General features: G+C 36.5%; 1 protein-coding gene across 2 annotated transcripts in view; it reads left to right on the forward strand.

Moving 5' to 3' along the window:
• Window positions 1–813: 813 nt before the first annotated feature.
• Window positions 814–22,528, forward strand: part of ugt8 (UDP glycosyltransferase 8) — a 183,681-nt gene continuing 161,966 nt past the window's right edge. For both annotated transcript variants that reach the window (XR_011675812.1, XM_071408500.1), the window contains exon 1: window positions 814–1,063. The gene's annotated coding sequence lies outside the window, so the exon portion shown is untranslated. The remainder of the gene's footprint in view (window positions 1,064–22,528) is intronic.

Genomic DNA, 22,528 nt, shown 5'->3' on the forward strand with positions numbered 1-22,528 from the left:
TCTGCAAGCGGGGCCAATCACAACACCACTTATTGTCATCAGAGTTGAACTAATCAATAAGAATGCTTGAACATCAAATACACATTTCTTTAGAGGCAAGTGGAAACATAACCAACCCTGTTACATGTACATTTTGCCAAAGCAAGTAAAGTAGATAATATACAACAGTGAAATAAACAATACAAATTAACAGTAAACATTACACATACAGAAGTTCCAAAAGAATAAAGACATTTTAAATGTCATATTATATATATACAGTGTTGTAACAATGTACAAATAGTTAAAGTACAAAAAAAGGAAAATAAATAAACATAAATATGGGTTGTATTTACAATGGTGTTTGTTCTTCACTGGTTGCCCTTTTCTTGTGGCAACAGGTCACACATCTTGCTGCTGTGAACCCCCCCCCCTCCCCCAACTCTCTCTGTTTACATTGCCAAAGCAATAGATAATAAACAGAGGTGAAGTAAACCATAAAAAATGTACAGTAAACATGTCATATAATGGCTATGTACAGTGTTGTAATCACTCTCAATTGAAAGGGCTTCATTGGCATGGGAAAGACCCAACCAAACCACGAGAAAATAGAAAGAGAATTACATGACAAAGAATTTGGAAAGAATTTACAAAAAAACAGAGCAAACTAGAATGCAATCTGGCCCTAAACAGAGAGTACAGTCTCTCTCTCTCTCTCTCTCTCTCTCTCTCTCTCTCTCTCTCTCTCTCTCTCTCTCTCTCTCTCTCTCTCTCTCTCTCTCTCTCTCTCTCTCTCTGCCACTCCCTTCACTTCGGAGGCAGGCTAGCCCAGCGCTAAGTCCCGCCCCAGAGCAGGCCAGTCGGAGTTGGACCGGAGATAGACTGTCTTCGACCAGTCGTTACTAGACGCATCTGGACCGGAGCCGCACCACAGCAGCTAACCCGCACCTCCATTTAACACGGACACTTTTTACAGAATTTATTATTTATCTATTTTTCAACCTGTCGTTCAGGTGGATTCTGGATAGTCTGACCGGTCGAGGCTGCCTCCCCTCACCCGTTCTACCGTGTACAAGGAACTCAGGTAAGCCGAAACCTCCCGCTAGTATGCAGCAGCAACAGGTGTACGTGTGTGAGTATCTGTATGCGCGCCCGCGGGTGCGTGTGTGCTTGTGTGTGGTTTCGAAATATACAGATGCAACATACCCTACAGATAACCTCGTATCTATGACCGAATAGCAGGCAAGTTGTAGCGTCTATTAGACGCGGTTGAGAGAGAAAAAGTTGAGAGAGAGAGAGAGAGAGAGAGTGTCGTAACCTCAGCAGGTGTATCTCGCCGTCACAGAGTCAGTGTTTTTCCGCTGGTCACAGACCGGGGTACAGCCTGTAATCGAACCAGGGTGTCTCTAGTGACGCCTCAAGCACTGAGATGCAGTACTGTACACCGCTGGGAGCCCTCGATCGCTCACAATGCCTCACTCTTTGTGTAGCTCTCTCGCTGCATCTCTCCATACCTCCATTCACTCCCTTCTGTCTCTGTGCACACAGAGCATGACTATATACAACTGAGACTAATAGAAAACGGGCCATTTCCCTCTAGTTAATACCCAGATACCGTCACCTGACAAACTCAAACATTGACCCAGAGAGAGCAGAGCACACAGCATTATGAAGACTCTACATGAGTACACACTGAGTAGCATTATGAAGACTCTACATAAGGACACACTGAGCAGCATTATGAAGACTCTACATAAGGACACACTGAGTGCCATTGTGTCCTCAATGGCACCCTATTCCCCTTTATAGTGCACTATTTATGACAATAGGTTGTATAGGGATTTGGGTGCTGTTTAGTACACACCCTGAATGTCACATGACCTTGTGACCAGGATGTTGTCCCAGGAACTACCTTAGTTAATGTTGATCCATAATGTCAGTAGTCTGTTCTACCTTAGTTAATGTTGATAATGTCAGTAGTCTGTTCTACCTTAGTTAATGTTGATCAGTCAGTAGTCTGTTCTACCTTAGTTAATGTTGATCAGTCAGTAGTCTGTTCTACCTTAGTTAATGTTGATCCATAATGTCAGTAGTCTGTTCTACCTTAGTTAATGTTGGTCCATAATGTCAGTAGTCTGTTCTACCTTAGTTAATGTTGATCCATAATGTCAGTAGTCTGTTCTACCTTAGTTAATGTTGGTCCATAATGTCAGTAGTCTGTTCTACCTTAGTTAATGTTGGTCCGTAATGCCAGTAGTCTGTTCTACCTTAGTTAATGTTGGTCCATAATGTCAGTAGTCTGTTCTACCTTAGTTAATGTTGGTCCATAATGTCAGTAGTCTGTTCTACCTTAGTTAATGTTGATCAGTCAGTAGTCTGTTCTACCTTAGTTAATGTTGATCAGTCAGTAGTCTGTTCTACCTTAGTTAATGTTGATCCATAATGTCAGTAGTCTGTTCTACCTTAGTTAATGTTGGTCCGTAATGCCAGTAGTCTGTTCTACCTTAGTTAATGTTGGTCCATAATGTCAGTAGTCTGTTCTACCTTAGTTAATGTTGGTCCATAATGTCAGTAGTCTGTTCTACCTTAGTTAATGTTGATCCATAATGTCATTAGTCTGTTCTACCTTAGTTAATGTTGGTCCATAATGTCAGTAGTCTGTTCTACCTTAGTTAATGTTGGTCCATAATGTCAGTAGTCTGTTCTACCTTAGTTAATGTTGGTCCATAATGTCAGTAGTCTGTTCTACCTTAGTTAATGTTGGTCCATAATGTCAGTAGTCTGTTCTACCTTAGTTAATGTTGATCCATAATGTCAGTAGTCTGTTCTACCTTAGTTAATGTTGGTCCATAATGTCAGTAGTCTGTTCTACCTTAGTTAATGTTGGTCCATAATGTCAGTAGTCTGTTCTACCTTAGTTAATGTTGATCCATAATGTCAGTAGTCTGTTCTACCTTAGTTAATGTTGATCCATAATGTCAGTAGTCTGTTCTACCTTAGTTAATGTTGGTCCATAATGTCAGTAGTCTGTTCTACCTTAGTTAATGTTGGTCCATAATGTCAGTAGTCTGTTCTACCTTAGTTAATGTTGATCCATAATGTCAGTAGTCTGTTCTACCTTAGTTAATGTTGGTCCATAATGTCAGTAGTCTGTTCTACCTTAGTTAATGTTGGTCCATAATGTCAGTAGTCTGTTCTACCTTAGTTAATGTTGGTCCATAATGTCAGTAGTCTGTTCTACCTTAGTTAATGTTGGTCCATAATGTCAGTAGTCTGTTCTACCTTAGTTAATGTTGATCAGTCAGTAGTCTGTTCTACCTTAGTTAATGTTGATCCATAATGTCAGTAGTCTGTTCTACCTTAGTTAATGTTGATCAGTCAGTAGTCTGTTCTACCTTAGTTAATGTTGATCCATAATGTCAGTAGTCTGTTCTACCTTAGTTAATGTTGATCAGTCAGTAGTCTGTTCTACCTTAGTTAATGTTGATCCATAATGTCAGTAGTCTGTTCTACCTTAGTTAATGTTGGTCCGTAATGCCAGTAGTCTGTTCTACCTTAGTTAATGTTGGTCCATAATGTCAGTAGTCTGTTCTACCTTAGTTAATGTTGGTCCATAATGTCAGTAGTCTGTTCTACCTTAGTTAATGTTGGTCCATAATGTCAGTAGTCTGTTCTACCTTAGTTAATGTTGGTCCATAATGTCAGTAGTCTGTTCTACCTTAGTTAATGTTGGTCTGTAATGTCAGTAGTCTGTTTTACCTTAGTTAATGTTGATCCGTAATGTCAGTAGTCTGTTCTACCTTAGTTAATGTTGGTCCATAATGTCAGTAGTCTGTTCTACCTTAGTTAATGTTGGTCCATAATGTCAGTAGTCTGTTCTACCTTAGTTAATGTTGGTCAGTCAGTAGTCTGTTCTACCTTAGTTAATGTTGGTCCATAATGTCAGTAGTCTGTTCTACCTTAGTTAATGTTGATCAGTCAGTAGTCTGTTCTACCTTAGTTAATGTTGATCCATAATGTCAGTAGTCTGTTCTACCTTAGTTAATGTTGATCAGTCAGTAGTCTGTTCTACCTTAGTTAATGTTGATCCATAATGTCAGTAGTCTGTTCTACCTTAGTTAATGTTGATCCATAATGTCAGTAGTCTGTTCTACCTTAGTTAATGTTGATCAGTCAGTAGTCTGTTCTACCTTAGTTAATGTTGATCCATAATGTCAGTAGTCTGTTCTACCTTAGTTAATGTTGATCAGTCAGTAGTCTGTTCTACCTTAGTTAATGTTGATCAGTCAGTAGTCTGTTCTACCTTAGTTAATGTTGATCCATAATGTCAGTAGTCTGTTCTACCTTAGTTAATGTTGATCCATAATGTCAGTAGTCTGTTCTACCTTAGTTAATGTTGATCCATAATGTCAGTAGTCTGTTCTACCTTAGTTAATGTTGATCCATAATGTCAGTAGTCTGTTCTACCTTAGTTAATGTTGATCCATAATGTCAGTAGTCTGTTCTACCTTAGTTAATGTTGATCCATAATGTCAGTAGTCTGTTCTACCTTAGTTAATGTTGGTCCATAATGTCAGTAGTCTGTTCTACCTTAGTTAATGTTGGTCCATAATGTCAGTAGTCTGTTCTACCTTAGTTAATGTTGATCCATAATGTCAGTAGTCTGTTCTACCTTAGTTAATGTTGATCCATAATGTCAGTAGTCTGTTCTACCTTAGTTAATGTTGATCCATAATGCCAGTAGTCTGTTCTACCTTAGTTAATGTTGGTCCATAATGTCAGTAGTCTGTTCTATCTTAGTTAATGTTGATCAGTCAGTAGTCTGTTCTACCTTAGTTAATGTTGATCCATAATGTCAGTAGTCTGTTCTACCTTAGTTAATGTTGGTCTGTAATGTCAGTAGTCTGTTCTACCTTAGTTAATGTTGGTCCATAATGTCAGTAGTCTGTTCTACCTTAGTTAATGTTGGTCCATAATGTCAGTAGTCTGTTCTACCTTAGTTAATGTTGATCCATAATGTCAGTAGTCTGTTCTACCTTAGTTAATGTTGGTCCGTAATGTCAGTAGTCTGTTCTATCTTAGTTAATGTTGATCAGTCAGTAGTCTGTTCTACCTTAGTTAATGTTGGTCCATAATGTCAGTAGTCTGTTCTACCTTAGTTAATGTTGGTCCGTAATGTCAGTAGTCTGTTCTACCTTAGTTAATGTTGGTCCATAATGTCAGTAGTCTGTTCTACCTTAGTTAATGTTGGTCCATAATGTCAGTAGTCTGTTCTACCTTAGTTAATGTTGATCCATAATGTCAGTAGTCTGTTCTACCTTAGTTAATGTTGATCCATAATGTCAGTAGTCTGTTCTACCTTAGTTAATGTTGGTCCATAATGTCAGTAGTCTGTTCTACCTTAGTTAATGTTGATCCATAATGTCAGTAGTCTGTTCTACCTTAGTTAATGTTGGTCCATAATGTGAGTAGTCTGTTCTACCTTAGTTAATGTTGATCCATAATGTCAGTAGTCTGTTCTACCTTAGTTAATGTTGATCCATAATGTCAGTAGTCTGTTCTACCTTAGTTAATGTTGGTCCATAATGTCAGTAGTCTGTTCTACCTTAGTTAATGTTGATCCATAATGTCAGTAGTCTGTTCTACCTTAGTTAATGTTGGTCCATAATGTCAGTAGTCTGTTCTACCTTAGTTAATGTTGGTCCATAATGTCAGTAGTCTGTTCTACCTTAGTTAATGTTGGTCCATAATGTCAGTAGTCTGTTCTACCTTAGTTAATGTTGATCCATAATGTCAGTAGTCTGTTCTACCTTAGTTAATGTTGGTCCATAATGTCAGTAGTCTGTTCTACCTTAGTTAATGTTGGTCCATAATGTCAGTAATCTGTTCTACCTTAGTTAATGTTGATCCATAATGTCAGTAGTCTGTTCTACCTTAGTTAATGTTGGTCCATAATGTCAGTAGTCTGTTCTACCTTAGTTAATGTTGGTCCATAATGTCAGTAGTCTGTTCTACCTTAGTTAATGTTGGTCCATAATGTCAGTAGTCTGTTCTACCTTAGTTAATGTTGGTCCATAATGTCAGTAGTCTGTTCTACCTTAGTTAATGTTGGTCCATAATGTCAGTAGTCTGTTCTACCTTAGTTAATGTTGATCCATAATGTCAGTAGTCTGTTCTACCTTAGTTAATGTTGATCCGTAATGTCAGTAGTCTGTTCTACCTTAGTTAATGTTTGTCCATAATGTCAGTAGTCTGTTCTACCTTAGTTAATGTTGATCCATAATGTCAGTAGTCTGTTCTACCTTAGTTAATGTTGATCCATAATGTCAGTAGTCTGTTCTACCTTAGTTAATGTTGGTCAGTCAGTAGTCTGTTCTACCTTAGTTAATGTTGATCCATAATGTCAGTAGTCTGTTCTACCTTAGTTAATGTTGATCCATAATGTCAGTAGTCTGTTCTACCTTAGTTAATGTTGATCCATAATGTCAGTAGTCTGTTCTACCTTAGTTAATGTTGATCCATAATGTCAGTAGTCTGTTCTACCTTAGTTAATGTTGGTCAGTCAGTAGTCTGTTCTACCTTAGTTAATGTTGGTCCATAATGTCAGTAGTCTGTTCTACCTTAGTTAATCTTGATCCGTAATGTCAGTAGTCTGTTCTACCTTAGTTAATGTTGATCAGTCAGTAGTCTGTTCTACCTTAGTTAATGTTGGTCCATAATGTCAGTAGTCTGTTCTACCTTAGTTAATGTTGGTCCATAATGTCAGTAGTCTGTTCTACCTTAGTTAATGTTGGTCCATAATGTCAGTAGTGTGTTCTACCTTAGTTAATGTTGGTCCGTAATGTCAGTAGTGTGTTCTACCTTAGTTAATGTTGGTCCATAATGTCAGTAGTCTGTTCTACCTTAGTTAATGTTGGTCCATAATGTCAGTAGTCTGTTCTACCTTAGTTAATGTTGGTCCGTAATGTCAGTAGTCTGTTCTACCTTAGTTAATGTTGGTCCATAATGTCAGTAGTCTGTTCTACCTTAGTTAATGTTGGTCTGTAATGTCAGTAGTCTGTTCTACCTTAGTTAATGTTGATCCATAATGTCAGTAGTCTGTTCTACCTTAGTTAATGTTGGTCCATAATGTCAGTAGTCTGTTCTACCTTAGTTAATGTTGGTCCATAATGTCAGTAGTCTGTTCTACCTTAGTTAATGTTGGTCCATAATGTCAGTAGTCTGTTCTACCTTAGTTAATGTTGGTCCATAATGTCAGTAGTCTGTTCTACCTTAGTTAATGTTGGTCCATAATGTCAGTAGTCTGTTCTACCTTAGTTAATGTTGGTCCATAATGTCAGTAGTCTGTTCTACCTTAGTTAATGTTGATCAGTCAGTAGTCTGTTCTACCTTAGTTAATGTTGATCCATAATGTCAGTAGTCTGTTCTACCTTAGTTAATGTTGATCAGTCAGTAGTCTGTTCTACCTTAGTTAATGTTGGTCCATAATGTCAGTAGTCTGTTCTACCTTAGTTAATGTTGATCCATAATGTCAGTAGTCTGTTCTACCTTAGTTAATGTTGATCCATAATGTCAGTAGTCTGTTCTATCTTAGTTAATGTTGATCCATAATGTCAGTAGTCTGTTCTACCTTAGTTAATGTTGATCAGTCAGTAGTCTGTTCTACCTTAGTTAATGTTGGTCCATAATGTCAGTAGTCTGTTCTACCTTAGTTAATGTTGGTCCATAATGTCAGTAGTCTGTTCTACCTTAGTTAATGTTGGTCCATAATGTCAGTAGTCTGTTCTACCTTAGTTAATGTTGGTCTGTAATGTCAGTAGTCTGTTCTACCTTAGTTAATGTTGGTCTGTAATGTCAGTAGTCTGTTTTACCTTAGTTAATGTTGATCCGTAATGTCAGTAGTCTGTTCTACCTTAGTTAATGTTGGTCCATAATGTCAGTAGTCTGTTCTACCTTAGTTAATGTTGATCCATAATGTCAGTAGTCTGTTCTACCTTAGTTAATGTTGATCCATAATGTCAGTAGTCTGTTCTACCTTAGTTAATGTTGATCCATAATGCCAGTAGTCTGTTCTACCTTAGTTAATGTTGGTCCATAATGTCAGTAGTCTGTTCTATCTTAGTTAATGTTGATCAGTCAGTAGTCTGTTCTACCTTAGTTAATGTTGATCCATAATGTCAGTAGTCTGTTCTACCTTAGTTAATGTTGGTCTGTAATGTCAGTAGTCTGTTCTACCTTAGTTAATGTTGGTCCATAATGTCAGTAGTCTGTTCTACCTTAGTTAATGTTGGTCCATAATGTCAGTAGTCTGTTCTACCTTAGTTAATGTTGATCCATAATGTCAGTAGTCTGTTCTACCTTAGTTAATGTTGGTCCGTAATGTCAGTAGTCTGTTCTATCTTAGTTAATGTTGATCAGTCAGTAGTCTGTTCTACCTTAGTTAATGTTGGTCCATAATGTCAGTAGTCTGTTCTACCTTAGTTAATGTTGGTCCGTAATGTCAGTAGTCTGTTCTACCTTAGTTAATGTTGGTCCATAATGTCAGTAGTCTGTTCTACCTTAGTTAATGTTGGTCCATAATGTCAGTAGTCTGTTCTACCTTAGTTAATGTTGGTCCATAATGTCAGTAGTCTGTTCTACCTTAGTTAATGTTGATCCATAATGTCAGTAGTCTGTTCTACCTTAGTTAATGTTGGTCCATAATGTCAGTAGTCTGTTCTACCTTAGTTAATGTTGATCCATAATGTCAGTAGTCTGTTCTACCTTAGTTAATGTTGATCCATAATGTCAGTAGTCTGTTCTACCTTAGTTAATGTTGATCCATAATGTCAGTAGTCTGTTCTACCTTAGTTAATGTTGGTCCATAATGTCAGTAGTCTGTTCTACCTTAGTTAATGTTGGTCCATAATGTCAGTAGTCTGTTCTACCTTAGTTAATGTTGGTCCATAATGTCAGTAGTCTGTTCTACCTTAGTTAATGTTGGTCCATAATGTCAGTAATCTGTTCTACCTTAGTTAATGTTGATCCATAATGTCAGTAGTCTGTTCTACCTTAGTTAATGTTGGTCCATAATGTCAGTAGTCTGTTCTACCTTAGTTAATGTTGGTCCATAATGTCAGTAGTCTGTTCTACCTTAGTTAATGTTGGTCCATAATGTCAGTAATCTGTTCTACCTTAGTTAATGTTGATCCATAATGTCAGTAGTCTGTTCTACCTTAGTTAATGTTGGTCCATAATGTCAGTAGTCTGTTCTACCTTAGTTAATGTTGGTCCATAATGTCAGTAGTCTGTTCTACCTTAGTTAATGTTGGTCCATAATGTCAGTAGTCTGTTCTACCTTAGTTAATGTTGGTCCATAATGTCAGTAGTCTGTTCTACCTTAGTTAATGTTGGTCCATAATGTCAGTAGTCTGTTCTACCTTAGTTAATGTTGGTCCATAATGTCAGTAGTCTGTTCTACCTTAGTTAATGTTGATCCATAATGTCAGTAGTCTGTTCTACCTTAGTTAATGTTGATCCATAATGTCAGTAGTCTGTTCTACCTTAGTTAATGTTGGTCAGTCAGTAGTCTGTTCTACCTTAGTTAATGTTGGTCCATAATGTCAGTAGTCTGTTCTACCTTAGTTAATCTTGATCCGTAATGTCAGTAGTCTGTTCTACCTTAGTTAATGTTGATCAGTCAGTAGTCTGTTCTACCTTAGTTAATGTTGGTCCATAATGTCAGTAGTCTGTTCTACCTTAGTTAATGTTGGTCCATAATGTCAGTAGTGTGTTCTACCTTAGTTAATGTTGGTCCGTAATGTCAGTAGTGTGTTCTACCTTAGTTAATGTTGGTCCATAATGTCAGTAGTCTGTTCTACCTTAGTTAATGTTGATCCATAATGTCAGTAGTCTGTTCTACCTTAGTTAATGTTGGTCCATAATGTCAGTAGTCTGTTCTACCTTAGTTAATGTTGATCCATAATGTCAGTAGTCTGTTCTACCTTAGTTAATGTTGGTCTGTAATGTCAGTAGTGTGTTCTACCTTAGTTAATGTTGGTCCATAATGTCAGTAGTCTGTTCTACCTTAGTTAATGTTGATCCATAATGTCAGTAGTCTGTTCTACCTTAGTTAATGTTGGTCCATAATGTCAGTAGTCTGTTCTACCTTAGTTAATGTTGATCCATAATGTCAGTAGTCTGTTCTACCTTAGTTAATGTTGGTCAGTCAGTAGTCTGTTCTACCTTAGTTAATGTTGGTCCATAATGTCAGTAGTCTGTTCTACCTTAGTTAATCTTGATCCGTAATGTCAGTAGTCTGTTCTACCTTAGTTAATGTTGATCAGTCAGTAGTCTGTTCTACCTTAGTTAATGTTGGTCCATAATGTCAGTAGTCTGTTCTACCTTAGTTAATGTTGGTCCATAATGTCAGTAGTCTGTTCTACCTTAGTTAATGTTGGTCCATAATGTCAGTAGTGTGTTCTACCTTAGTTAATGTTGGTCCGTAATGTCAGTAGTGTGTTCTACCTTAGTTAATGTTGGTCCATAATGTCAGTAGTCTGTTCTACCTTAGTTAATGTTGGTCCATAATGTCAGTAGTCTGTTCTACCTTAGTTAATGTTGGTCCGTAATGTCAGTAGTCTGTTCTACCTTAGTTAATGTTGGTCCATAATGTCAGTAGTCTGTTCTACCTTAGTTAATGTTGGTCTGTAATGTCAGTAGTCTGTTCTACCTTAGTTAATGTTGATCCATAATGTCAGTAGTCTGTTCTACCTTAGTTAATGTTGGTCCATAATGTCAGTAGTCTGTTCTACCTTAGTTAATGTTGGTCCATAATGTCAGTAGTCTGTTCTACCTTAGTTAATGTTGGTCCATAATGTCAGTAGTCTGTTCTACCTTAGTTAATGTTGGTCCATAATGTCAGTAGTCTGTTCTACCTTAGTTAATGTTGGTCCGTAATGTCAGTAGTCTGTTCTACCTTAGTTAATGTTGATCAGTCAGTAGTCTGTTCTACCTTAGTTAATGTTGATCCATAATGTCAGTAGTCTGTTCTACCTTAGTTAATGTTGATCAGTCAGTAGTCTGTTCTACCTTAGTTAATGTTGGTCCATAATGTCAGTAGTCTGTTCTACCTTAGTTAATGTTGATCCATAATGTCAGTAGTCTGTTCTACCTTAGTTAATGTTGATCCATAATGTCAGTAGTCTGTTCTATCTTAGTTAATGTTGATCCATAATGTCAGTAGTCTGTTCTACCTTAGTTAATGTTGATCAGTCAGTAGTCTGTTCTACCTTAGTTAATGTTGGTCCATAATGTCAGTAGTCTGTTCTACCTTAGTTAATGTTGGTCCATAATGTCAGTAGTCTGTTCTACCTTAGTTAATGTTGGTCCATAATGTCAGTAGTCTGTTCTACCTTAGTTAATGTTGGTCTGTAATGTCAGTAGTCTGTTCTACCTTAGTTAATGTTGGTCTGTAATGTCAGTAGTCTGTTTTACCTTAGTTAATGTTGATCCGTAATGTCAGTAGTCTGTTCTACCTTAGTTAATGTTGGTCCATAATGTCAGTAGTCTGTTCTACCTTAGTTAATGTTGATCCATAATGTCAGTAGTCTGTTCTACCTTAGTTAATGTTGATCCATAATGTCAGTAGTCTGTTCTACCTTAGTTAATGTTGATCCATAATGCCAGTAGTCTGTTCTACCTTAGTTAATGTTGGTCCATAATGTCAGTAGTCTGTTCTATCTTAGTTAATGTTGATCAGTCAGTAGTCTGTTCTACCTTAGTTAATGTTGATCCATAATGTCAGTAGTCTGTTCTACCTTAGTTAATGTTGGTCTGTAATGTCAGTAGTCTGTTCTACCTTAGTTAATGTTGGTCCATAATGTCAGTAGTCTGTTCTACCTTAGTTAATGTTGGTCCATAATGTCAGTAGTCTGTTCTACCTTAGTTAATGTTGATCCATAATGTCAGTAGTCTGTTCTACCTTAGTTAATGTTGGTCCGTAATGTCAGTAGTCTGTTCTATCTTAGTTAATGTTGATCAGTCAGTAGTCTGTTCTACCTTAGTTAATGTTGGTCCATAATGTCAGTAGTCTGTTCTACCTTAGTTAATGTTGGTCCGTAATGTCAGTAGTCTGTTCTACCTTAGTTAATGTTGGTCCATAATGTCAGTAGTCTGTTCTACCTTAGTTAATGTTGGTCCATAATGTCAGTAGTCTGTTCTACCTTAGTTAATGTTGGTCCATAATGTCAGTAGTCTGTTCTACCTTAGTTAATGTTGATCCATAATGTCAGTAGTCTGTTCTACCTTAGTTAATGTTGGTCCATAATGTCAGTAGTCTGTTCTACCTTAGTTAATGTTGATCCATAATGTCAGTAGTCTGTTCTACCTTAGTTAATGTTGATCCATAATGTCAGTAGTCTGTTCTACCTTAGTTAATGTTGATCCATAATGTCAGTAGTCTGTTCTACCTTAGTTAATGTTGGTCCATAATGTCAGTAGTCTGTTCTACCTTAGTTAATGTTGGTCCATAATGTCAGTAGTCTGTTCTACCTTAGTTAATGTTGGTCCATAATGTCAGTAGTCTGTTCTACCTTAGTTAATGTTGGTCCATAATGTCAGTAATCTGTTCTACCTTAGTTAATGTTGATCCATAATGTCAGTAGTCTGTTCTACCTTAGTTAATGTTGGTCCATAATGTCAGTAGTCTGTTCTACCTTAGTTAATGTTGGTCCATAATGTCAGTAGTCTGTTCTACCTTAGTTAATGTTGGTCCATAATGTCAGTAATCTGTTCTACCTTAGTTAATGTTGATCCATAATGTCAGTAGTCTGTTCTACCTTAGTTAATGTTGGTCCATAATGTCAGTAGTCTGTTCTACCTTAGTTAATGTTGGTCCATAATGTCAGTAGTCTGTTCTACCTTAGTTAATGTTGGTCCATAATGTCAGTAGTCTGTTCTACCTTAGTTAATGTTGGTCCATAATGTCAGTAGTCTGTTCTACCTTAGTTAATGTTGGTCCATAATGTCAGTAGTCTGTTCTACCTTAGTTAATGTTGGTCCATAATGTCAGTAGTCTGTTCTACCTTAGTTAATGTTGATCCATAATGTCAGTAGTCTGTTCTACCTTAGTTAATGTTGATCCATAATGTCAGTAGTCTGTTCTACCTTAGTTAATGTTGGTCAGTCAGTAGTCTGTTCTACCTTAGTTAATGTTGGTCCATAATGTCAGTAGTCTGTTCTACCTTAGTTAATCTTGATCCGTAATGTCAGTAGTCTGTTCTACCTTAGTTAATGTTGATCAGTCAGTAGTCTGTTCTACCTTAGTTAATGTTGGTCCATAATGTCAGTAGTCTGTTCTACCTTAGTTAATGTTGGTCCATAATGTCAGTAGTGTGTTCTACCTTAGTTAATGTTGGTCCGTAATGTCAGTAGTGTGTTCTACCTTAGTTAATGTTGGTCCATAATGTCAGTAGTCTGTTCTACCTTAGTTAATGTTGATCCATAATGTCAGTAGTCTGTTCTACCTTAGTTAATGTTGGTCCATAATGTCAGTAGTCTGTTCTACCTTAGTTAATGTTGATCCATAATGTCAGTAGTCTGTTCTACCTTAGTTAATGTTGGTCTGTAATGTCAGTAGTGTGTTCTACCTTAGTTAATGTTGGTCCATAATGTCAGTAGTCTGTTCTACCTTAGTTAATGTTGATCCATAATGTCAGTAGTCTGTTCTACCTTAGTTAATGTTGGTCCATAATGTCAGTAGTCTGTTCTACCTTAGTTAATGTTGATCCATAATGTCAGTAGTCTGTTCTACCTTAGTTAATGTTGGTCTGTAATGTCAGTAGTCTGTTCTACCTTAGTTAATGTTGATCCATAATGTCAGTAGTCTGTTCTACCTTAGTTAATGTTGGTCCATAATGTCAGTAGTCTGTTCTACCTTAGTTAATGTTGGTCCATAATGTCAGTAGTCTGTTCTACCTTAGTTAATGTTGGTCCATAATGTCAGTAGTCTGTTCTACCTTAGTTAATGTTGGTCCATAATGTCAGTAGTCTGTTCTACCTTAGTTAATGTTGGTCCATAATGTCAGTAGTCTGTTCTACCTTAGTTAATGTTGGTCCATAATGTCAGTAGTCTGTTCTACCTTAGTTAATGTTGATCAGTCAGTAGTCTGTTCTACCTTAGTTAATGTTGATCCATAATGTCAGTAGTCTGTTCTACCTTAGTTAATGTTGATCAGTCAGTAGTCTGTTCTACCTTAGTTAATGTTGGTCCATAATGTCAGTAGTCTGTTCTACCTTAGTTAATGTTGATCCATAATGTCAGTAGTCTGTTCTACCTTAGTTAATGTTGATCCATAATGTCAGTAGTCTGTTCTATCTTAGTTAATGTTGATCCATAATGTCAGTAGTCTGTTCTACCTTAGTTAATGTTGATCAGTCAGTAGTCTGTTCTACCTTAGTTAATGTTGGTCCATAATGTCAGTAGTCTGTTCTACCTTAGTTAATGTTGGTCCATAATGTCAGTAGTCTGTTCTACCTTAGTTAATGTTGGTCCATAATGTCAGTAGTCTGTTCTACCTTAGTTAATGTTGGTCCATAATGTCAGTAGTCTGTTCTACCTTAGTTAATGTTGATCCATAATGTCAGTAGTCTGTTCTACCTTAGTTAATGTTGATCCATAATGTCAGTAGTCTGTTCTACCTTAGTTAATGTTGGTCAGTCAGTAGTCTGTTCTACCTTAGTTAATGTTGGTCCATAATGTCAGTAGTCTGTTCTACCTTAGTTAATCTTGATCCGTAATGTCAGTAGTCTGTTCTACCTTAGTTAATGTTGATCAGTCAGTAGTCTGTTCTACCTTAGTTAATGTTGGTCCATAATGTCAGTAGTCTGTTTTACCTTAGTTAATGTTGATCCGTAATGTCAGTAGTCTGTTCTACCTTAGTTAATGTTGGTCCATAATGTCAGTAGTCTGTTCTACCTTAGTTAATGTTGATCCATAATGTCAGTAGTCTGTTCTACCTTAGTTAATGTTGATCCATAATGTCAGTAGTCTGTTCTACCTTAGTTAATGTTGGTCCATAATGTCAGTAGTCTGTTCTACCTTAGTTAATGTTGATCCATAATGTCAGTAGTCTGTTCTACCTTAGTTAATGTTGGTCCATAATGTCAGTAGTCTGTTCTACCTTAGTTAATGTTGATCCATAATGTCAGTAGTCTGTTCTACCTTAGTTAATGTTGATCCATAATGTCAGTAGTGTGTTCTACCTTAGTTAATGTTGATCCATAATGTCAGTAGTCTGTTTTACCTTAGTTAATGTTGATCCATAATGTCAGTAGTCTGTTTTACCTTAGTTAATGTTGGTCCATAATGTCAGTAGTCTGTTCTACCTTAGTTAATGTTGGTCCATAATGTCAGTAGTCTGTTCTACCTTAGTTAATGTTGGTCCATAATGTCAGTAGTCTGTTCTACCTTAGTTAATGTTGGTCCATAATGTCAGTAGTCTGTTCTACCTTAGTTAATGTTGGTCCATAATGTCAGTAGTCTGTTCTACCTTAGTTAATGTTGATCCATAATGTCAGTAGTCTGTTCTACCTTAGTTAATGTTGGTCCATAATGTCAGTAGTCTGTTCTACCTTAGTTAATGTTGATCAGTCAGTAGTCTGTTCTACCTTAGTTAATGTTGATCAGTCAGTAGTCTGTTCTACCTTAGTTAATGTTGATCCATAATGTCAGTAGTCTGTTCTACCTTAGTTAATGTTGGTCCGTAATGCCAGTAGTCTGTTCTACCTTAGTTAATGTTGGTCCATAATGTCAGTAGTCTGTTCTACCTTAGTTAATGTTGGTCCATAATGTCAGTAGTCTGTTCTACCTTAGTTAATGTTGATCAGTCAGTAGTCTGTTCTACCTTAGTTAATGTTGATCCATAATGTCAGTAGTCTGTTCTACCTTAGTTAATGTTGATCCGTAATGTCAGTAGTCTGTTTTACCTTAGTTAATGTTGGTCCATAATGTCAGTAGTCTGTTCTACCTTAGTTAATGTTGATCCATAATGTCAGTAGTCTGTTCTACCTTAGTTAATGTTGGTCCATAATGTCAGTAGTCTGTTCTACCTTAGTTAATGTTGATCCATAATGTCAGTAGTCTGTTCTACCTTAGTTAATGTTGGTCCATAATGTCAGTAGTCTGTTCTACCTTAGTTAATGTTGATCCATAATGTCAGTAGTCTGTTCTACCTTAGTTAATGTTGATCCGTAATGTCAGTAGTCTGTTTTACCTTAGTTAATGTTGGTCCATAATGTCAGTAGTCTGTTCTACCTTAGTTAATGTTGATCCATAATGTCAGTAGTCTGTTCTACCTTAGTTAATGTTGGTCCATAATGTCAGTAGTCTGTTCTACCTTAGTTAATGTTGGTCCATAATGTCAGTAGTCTGTTCTACCTTAGTTAATGTTGGTCCATAATGTCAGTAGTCTGTTCTACCTTAGTTAATGTTGGTCCATAATGTCAGTAGTCTGTTCTACCTTAGTTAATGTTGGTCAGTCAGTAGTCTGTTCTACCTTAGTTAATGTTGGTCCATAATGTCAGTAGTCTGTTCTACCTTAGTTAATCTTGATCCGTAATGTCAGTAGTCTGTTCTACCTTAGTTAATGTTGATCAGTCAGTAGTCTGTTCTACCTTAGTTAATGTTGGTCCATAATGTCAGTAGTCTGTTCTACCTTAGTTAATGTTGGTCCATAATGTCAGTAGTGTGTTCTACCTTAGTTAATGTTGGTCCGTAATGTCAGTAGTGTGTTCTACCTTAGTTAATGTTGGTCCATAATGTCAGTAGTCTGTTCTACCTTAGTTAATGTTGATCCATAATGTCAGTAGTCTGTTCTACCTTAGTTAATGTTGGTCCATAATGTCAGTAGTCTGTTCTACCTTAGTTAATGTTGATCCATAATGTCAGTAGTCTGTTCTACCTTAGTTAATGTTGGTCTGTAATGTCAGTAGTGTGTTCTACCTTAGTTAATGTTGGTCCATAATGTCAGTAGTCTGTTCTACCTTAGTTAATGTTGATCCATAATGTCAGTAGTCTGTTCTACCTTAGTTAATGTTGGTCCATAATGTCAGTAGTCTGTTCTACCTTAGTTAATGTTGATCCATAATGTCAGTAGTCTGTTCTACCTTAGTTAATGTTGGTCTGTAATGTCAGTAGTCTGTTCTACCTTAGTTAATGTTGATCCATAATGTCAGTAGTCTGTTCTACCTTAGTTAATGTTGGTCCATAATGTCAGTAGTCTGTTCTACCTTAGTTAATGTTGGTCCATAATGTCAGTAGTCTGTTCTACCTTAGTTAATGTTGGTCCATAATGTCAGTAGTCTGTTCTACCTTAGTTAATGTTGGTCCATAATGTCAGTAGTCTGTTCTACCTTAGTTAATGTTGGTCCATAATGTCAGTAGTCTGTTCTACCTTAGTTAATGTTGGTCCATAATGTCAGTAGTCTGTTCTACCTTAGTTAATGTTGGTCAGTCAGTAGTCTGTTCTACCTTAGTTAATGTTGGTCCATAATGTCAGTAGTCTGTTCTACCTTAGTTAATCTTGATCCGTAATGTCAGTAGTCTGTTCTACCTTAGTTAATCTTGATCCGTAATGTCAGTAGTCTGTTCTACCTTAGTTAATGTTGGTCCATAATGTCAGTAGTCTGTTTTACCTTAGTTAATGTTGATCCGTAATGTCAGTAGTCTGTTCTACCTTAGTTAATGTTGGTCCATAATGTCAGTAGTCTGTTCTACCTTAGTTAATGTTGATCCATAATGTCAGTAGTCTGTTCTACCTTAGTTAATGTTGATCCATAATGTCAGTAGTCTGTTCTACCTTAGTTAATGTTGGTCCATAATGTCAGTAGTCTGTTCTACCTTAGTTAATGTTGATCCATAATGTCAGTAGTCTGTTCTACCTTAGTTAATGTTGGTCCATAATGTCAGTAGTCTGTTCTACCTTAGTTAATGTTGATCCATAATGTCAGTAGTCTGTTCTACCTTAGTTAATGTTGATCCATAATGTCAGTAGTGTGTTCTACCTTAGTTAATGTTGATCCATAATGTCAGTAGTCTGTTTTACCTTAGTTAATGTTGATCCATAATGTCAGTAGTCTGTTTTACCTTAGTTAATGTTGGTCCATAATGTCAGTAGTCTGTTCTACCTTAGTTAATGTTGGTCCATAATGTCAGTAGTCTGTTCTACCTTAGTTAATGTTGGTCCATAATGTCAGTAGTCTGTTCTACCTTAGTTAATGTTGGTCCATAATGTCAGTAGTCTGTTCTACCTTAGTTAATGTTGGTCCATAATGTCAGTAGTCTGTTCTACCTTAGTTAATGTTGATCCATAATGTCAGTAGTCTGTTCTACCTTAGTTAATGTTGGTCCATAATGTCAGTAGTCTGTTCTACCTTAGTTAATGTTGATCAGTCAGTAGTCTGTTCTACCTTAGTTAATGTTGATCAGTCAGTAGTCTGTTCTACCTTAGTTAATGTTGATCCATAATGTCAGTAGTCTGTTCTACCTTAGTTAATGTTGGTCCGTAATGCCAGTAGTCTGTTCTACCTTAGTTAATGTTGGTCCATAATGTCAGTAGTCTGTTCTACCTTAGTTAATGTTGGTCCATAATGTCAGTAGTCTGTTCTACCTTAGTTAATGTTGATCAGTCAGTAGTCTGTTCTACCTTAGTTAATGTTGATCCATAATGTCAGTAGTCTGTTCTACCTTAGTTAATGTTGATCCGTAATGTCAGTAGTCTGTTTTACCTTAGTTAATGTTGGTCCATAATGTCAGTAGTCTGTTCTACCTTAGTTAATGTTGATCCATAATGTCAGTAGTCTGTTCTACCTTAGTTAATGTTGGTCCATAATGTCAGTAGTCTGTTCTACCTTAGTTAATGTTGATCCATAATGTCAGTAGTCTGTTCTACCTTAGTTAATGTTGGTCCATAATGTCAGTAGTCTGTTCTACCTTAGTTAATGTTGATCCATAATGTCAGTAGTCTGTTCTACCTTAGTTAATGTTGATCCGTAATGTCAGTAGTCTGTTTTACCTTAGTTAATGTTGGTCCATAATGTCAGTAGTCTGTTCTACCTTAGTTAATGTTGATCCATAATGTCAGTAGTCTGTTCTACCTTAGTTAATGTTGGTCCATAATGTCAGTAGTCTGTTCTACCTTAGTTAATGTTGGTCCATAATGTCAGTAGTCTGTTCTACCTTAGTTAATGTTGGTCCATAATGTCAGTAGTCTGTTCTACCTTAGTTAATGTTGGTCCATAATGTCAGTAGTCTGTTCTACCTTAGTTAATGTTGGTCAGTCAGTAGTCTGTTCTACCTTAGTTAATGTTGGTCCATAATGTCAGTAGTCTGTTCTACCTTAGTTAATCTTGATCCGTAATGTCAGTAGTCTGTTCTACCTTAGTTAATGTTGATCAGTCAGTAGTCTGTTCTACCTTAGTTAATGTTGGTCCATAATGTCAGTAGTCTGTTCTACCTTAGTTAATGTTGGTCCATAATGTCAGTAGTGTGTTCTACCTTAGTTAATGTTGGTCCGTAATGTCAGTAGTGTGTTCTACCTTAGTTAATGTTGGTCCATAATGTCAGTAGTCTGTTCTACCTTAGTTAATGTTGATCCATAATGTCAGTAGTCTGTTCTACCTTAGTTAATGTTGGTCCATAATGTCAGTAGTCTGTTCTACCTTAGTTAATGTTGATCCATAATGTCAGTAGTCTGTTCTACCTTAGTTAATGTTGGTCTGTAATGTCAGTAGTGTGTTCTACCTTAGTTAATGTTGGTCCATAATGTCAGTAGTCTGTTCTACCTTAGTTAATGTTGATCCATAATGTCAGTAGTCTGTTCTACCTTAGTTAATGTTGGTCCATAATGTCAGTAGTCTGTTCTACCTTAGTTAATGTTGATCCATAATGTCAGTAGTCTGTTCTACCTTAGTTAATGTTGGTCTGTAATGTCAGTAGTCTGTTCTACCTTAGTTAATGTTGATCCATAATGTCAGTAGTCTGTTCTACCTTAGTTAATGTTGGTCCATAATGTCAGTAGTCTGTTCTACCTTAGTTAATGTTGGTCCATAATGTCAGTAGTCTGTTCTACCTTAGTTAATGTTGGTCCATAATGTCAGTAGTCTGTTCTACCTTAGTTAATGTTGGTCCATAATGTCAGTAGTCTGTTCTACCTTAGTTAATGTTGGTCCATAATGTCAGTAGTCTGTTCTACCTTAGTTAATGTTGGTCCATAATGTCAGTAGTCTGTTCTACCTTAGTTAATGTTGATCAGTCAGTAGTCTGTTCTACCTTAGTTAATGTTGATCCATAATGTCAGTAGTCTGTTCTACCTTAGTTAATGTTGATCAGTCAGTAGTCTGTTCTACCTTAGTTAATGTTGGTCCATAATGTCAGTAGTCTGTTCTACCTTAGTTAATGTTGATCCATAATGTCAGTAGTCTGTTCTACCTTAGTTAATGTTGATCCATAATGTCAGTAGTCTGTTCTATCTTAGTTAATGTTGATCCATAATGTCAGTAGTCTGTTCTACCTTAGTTAATGTTGATCAGTCAGTAGTCTGTTCTACCTTAGTTAATGTTGGTCCATAATGTCAGTAGTCTGTTCTACCTTAGTTAATGTTGGTCCATAATGTCAGTAGTCTGTTCTACCTTAGTTAATGTTGGTCCATAATGTCAGTAGTCTGTTCTACCTTAGTTAATGTTGGTCCATAATGTCAGTAGTCTGTTCTACCTTAGTTAATGTTGATCCATAATGTCAGTAGTCTGTTCTACCTTAGTTAATGTTGATCCATAATGTCAGTAGTCTGTTCTACCTTAGTTAATGTTGGTCAGTCAGTAGTCTGTTCTACCTTAGTTAATGTTGGTCCATAATGTCAGTAGTCTGTTCTACCTTAGTTAATCTTGATCCGTAATGTCAGTAGTCTGTTCTACCTTAGTTAATGTTGATCAGTCAGTAGTCTGTTCTACCTTAGTTAATGTTGGTCCATAATGTCAGTAGTCTGTTTTACCTTAGTTAATGTTGATCCGTAATGTCAGTAGTCTGTTCTACCTTAGTTAATGTTGGTCCATAATGTCAGTAGTCTGTTCTACCTTAGTTAATGTTGATCCATAATGTCAGTAGTCTGTTCTACCTTAGTTAATGTTGATCCATAATGTCAGTAGTCTGTTCTACCTTAGTTAATGTTGGTCCATAATGTCAGTAGTCTGTTCTACCTTAGTTAATGTTGATCCATAATGTCAGTAGTCTGTTCTACCTTAGTTAATGTTGGTCCATAATGTCAGTAGTCTGTTCTACCTTAGTTAATGTTGATCCATAATGTCAGTAGTCTGTTCTACCTTAGTTAATGTTGATCCATAATGTCAGTAGTGTGTTCTACCTTAGTTAATGTTGATCCATAATGTCAGTAGTCTGTTTTACCTTAGTTAATGTTGATCCATAATGTCAGTAGTCTGTTTTACCTTAGTTAATGTTGGTCCATAATGTCAGTAGTCTGTTCTACCTTAGTTAATGTTGGTCCATAATGTCAGTAGTCTGTTCTACCTTAGTTAATGTTGGTCCATAATGTCAGTAGTCTGTTCTACCTTAGTTAATGTTGGTCCATAATGTCAGTAGTCTGTTCTACCTTAGTTAATGTTGGTCCATAATGTCAGTAGTCTGTTCTACCTTAGTTAATGTTGATCCATAATGTCAGTAGTCTGTTCTACCTTAGTTAATGTTGGTCCATAATGTCAGTAGTCTGTTCTACCTTAGTTAATGTTGATCCATAATGTCAGTAGTCTGTTCTACCTTAGTTAATGTTGATCCATAATGTCAGTAGTCTGTTCTACCTTAGTTAATGTTGATCCATAATGTCAGTAGTCTGTTCTACCTTAGTTAATGTTGATCCGTAATGTCAGTAGTCTGTTCTACCTTAGTTAATGTTGATCCATAATGTCAGTAGTCTGTTCTACCTTAGTTAATGTTGATCCATAATGTCAGTAGTCTGTTCTACCTTAGTTAATGTTGATCCGTAATGTCAGTAGTCTGTTCTACCTTAGTTAATGTTGATCCATAATGTCAGTAGTCTGTTCTACCTTAGTTAATGTTGGTCTGTAATGTCAGTAGTCTGTTCTACCTTAGTTAATGTTGGTCCATAATGTCAGTAGTCTGTTCTACCTTAGTTAATGTTGGTCTGTAATGTCAGTAGTCTGTTCTACCTTAGTTAATGTTGATCCATAATGTCAGTAGTCTGTTCTACCTTAGTTAATGTTGGTCCATAATGTCAGTAGTCTGTTCTACCTTAGTTAATGTTGGTCTGTAATGTCAGTAGTCTGTTCTACCTTAGTTAATGTTGATCCATAATGTCAGTAGTCTGTTCTACCTTAGTTAATGTTGATCCATAATGTCAGTAGTCTGTTCTACCTTAGTTAATGTTGGTCCATAATGTCAGTAGTCTGTTCTACCTTAGTTAATGTTGATCCGTAATGTCAGTAGTCTGTTCTACCTTAGTTAATGTTGATCCATAATGTCAGTAGTCTGTTCTACCTTAGT

This window comes from Salvelinus alpinus, chromosome 6, assembly GCF_045679555.1.
Source record: "Salvelinus alpinus chromosome 6, SLU_Salpinus.1, whole genome shotgun sequence".
Lineage (NCBI taxonomy): Eukaryota > Metazoa > Chordata > Actinopteri > Salmoniformes > Salmonidae > Salvelinus > Salvelinus alpinus.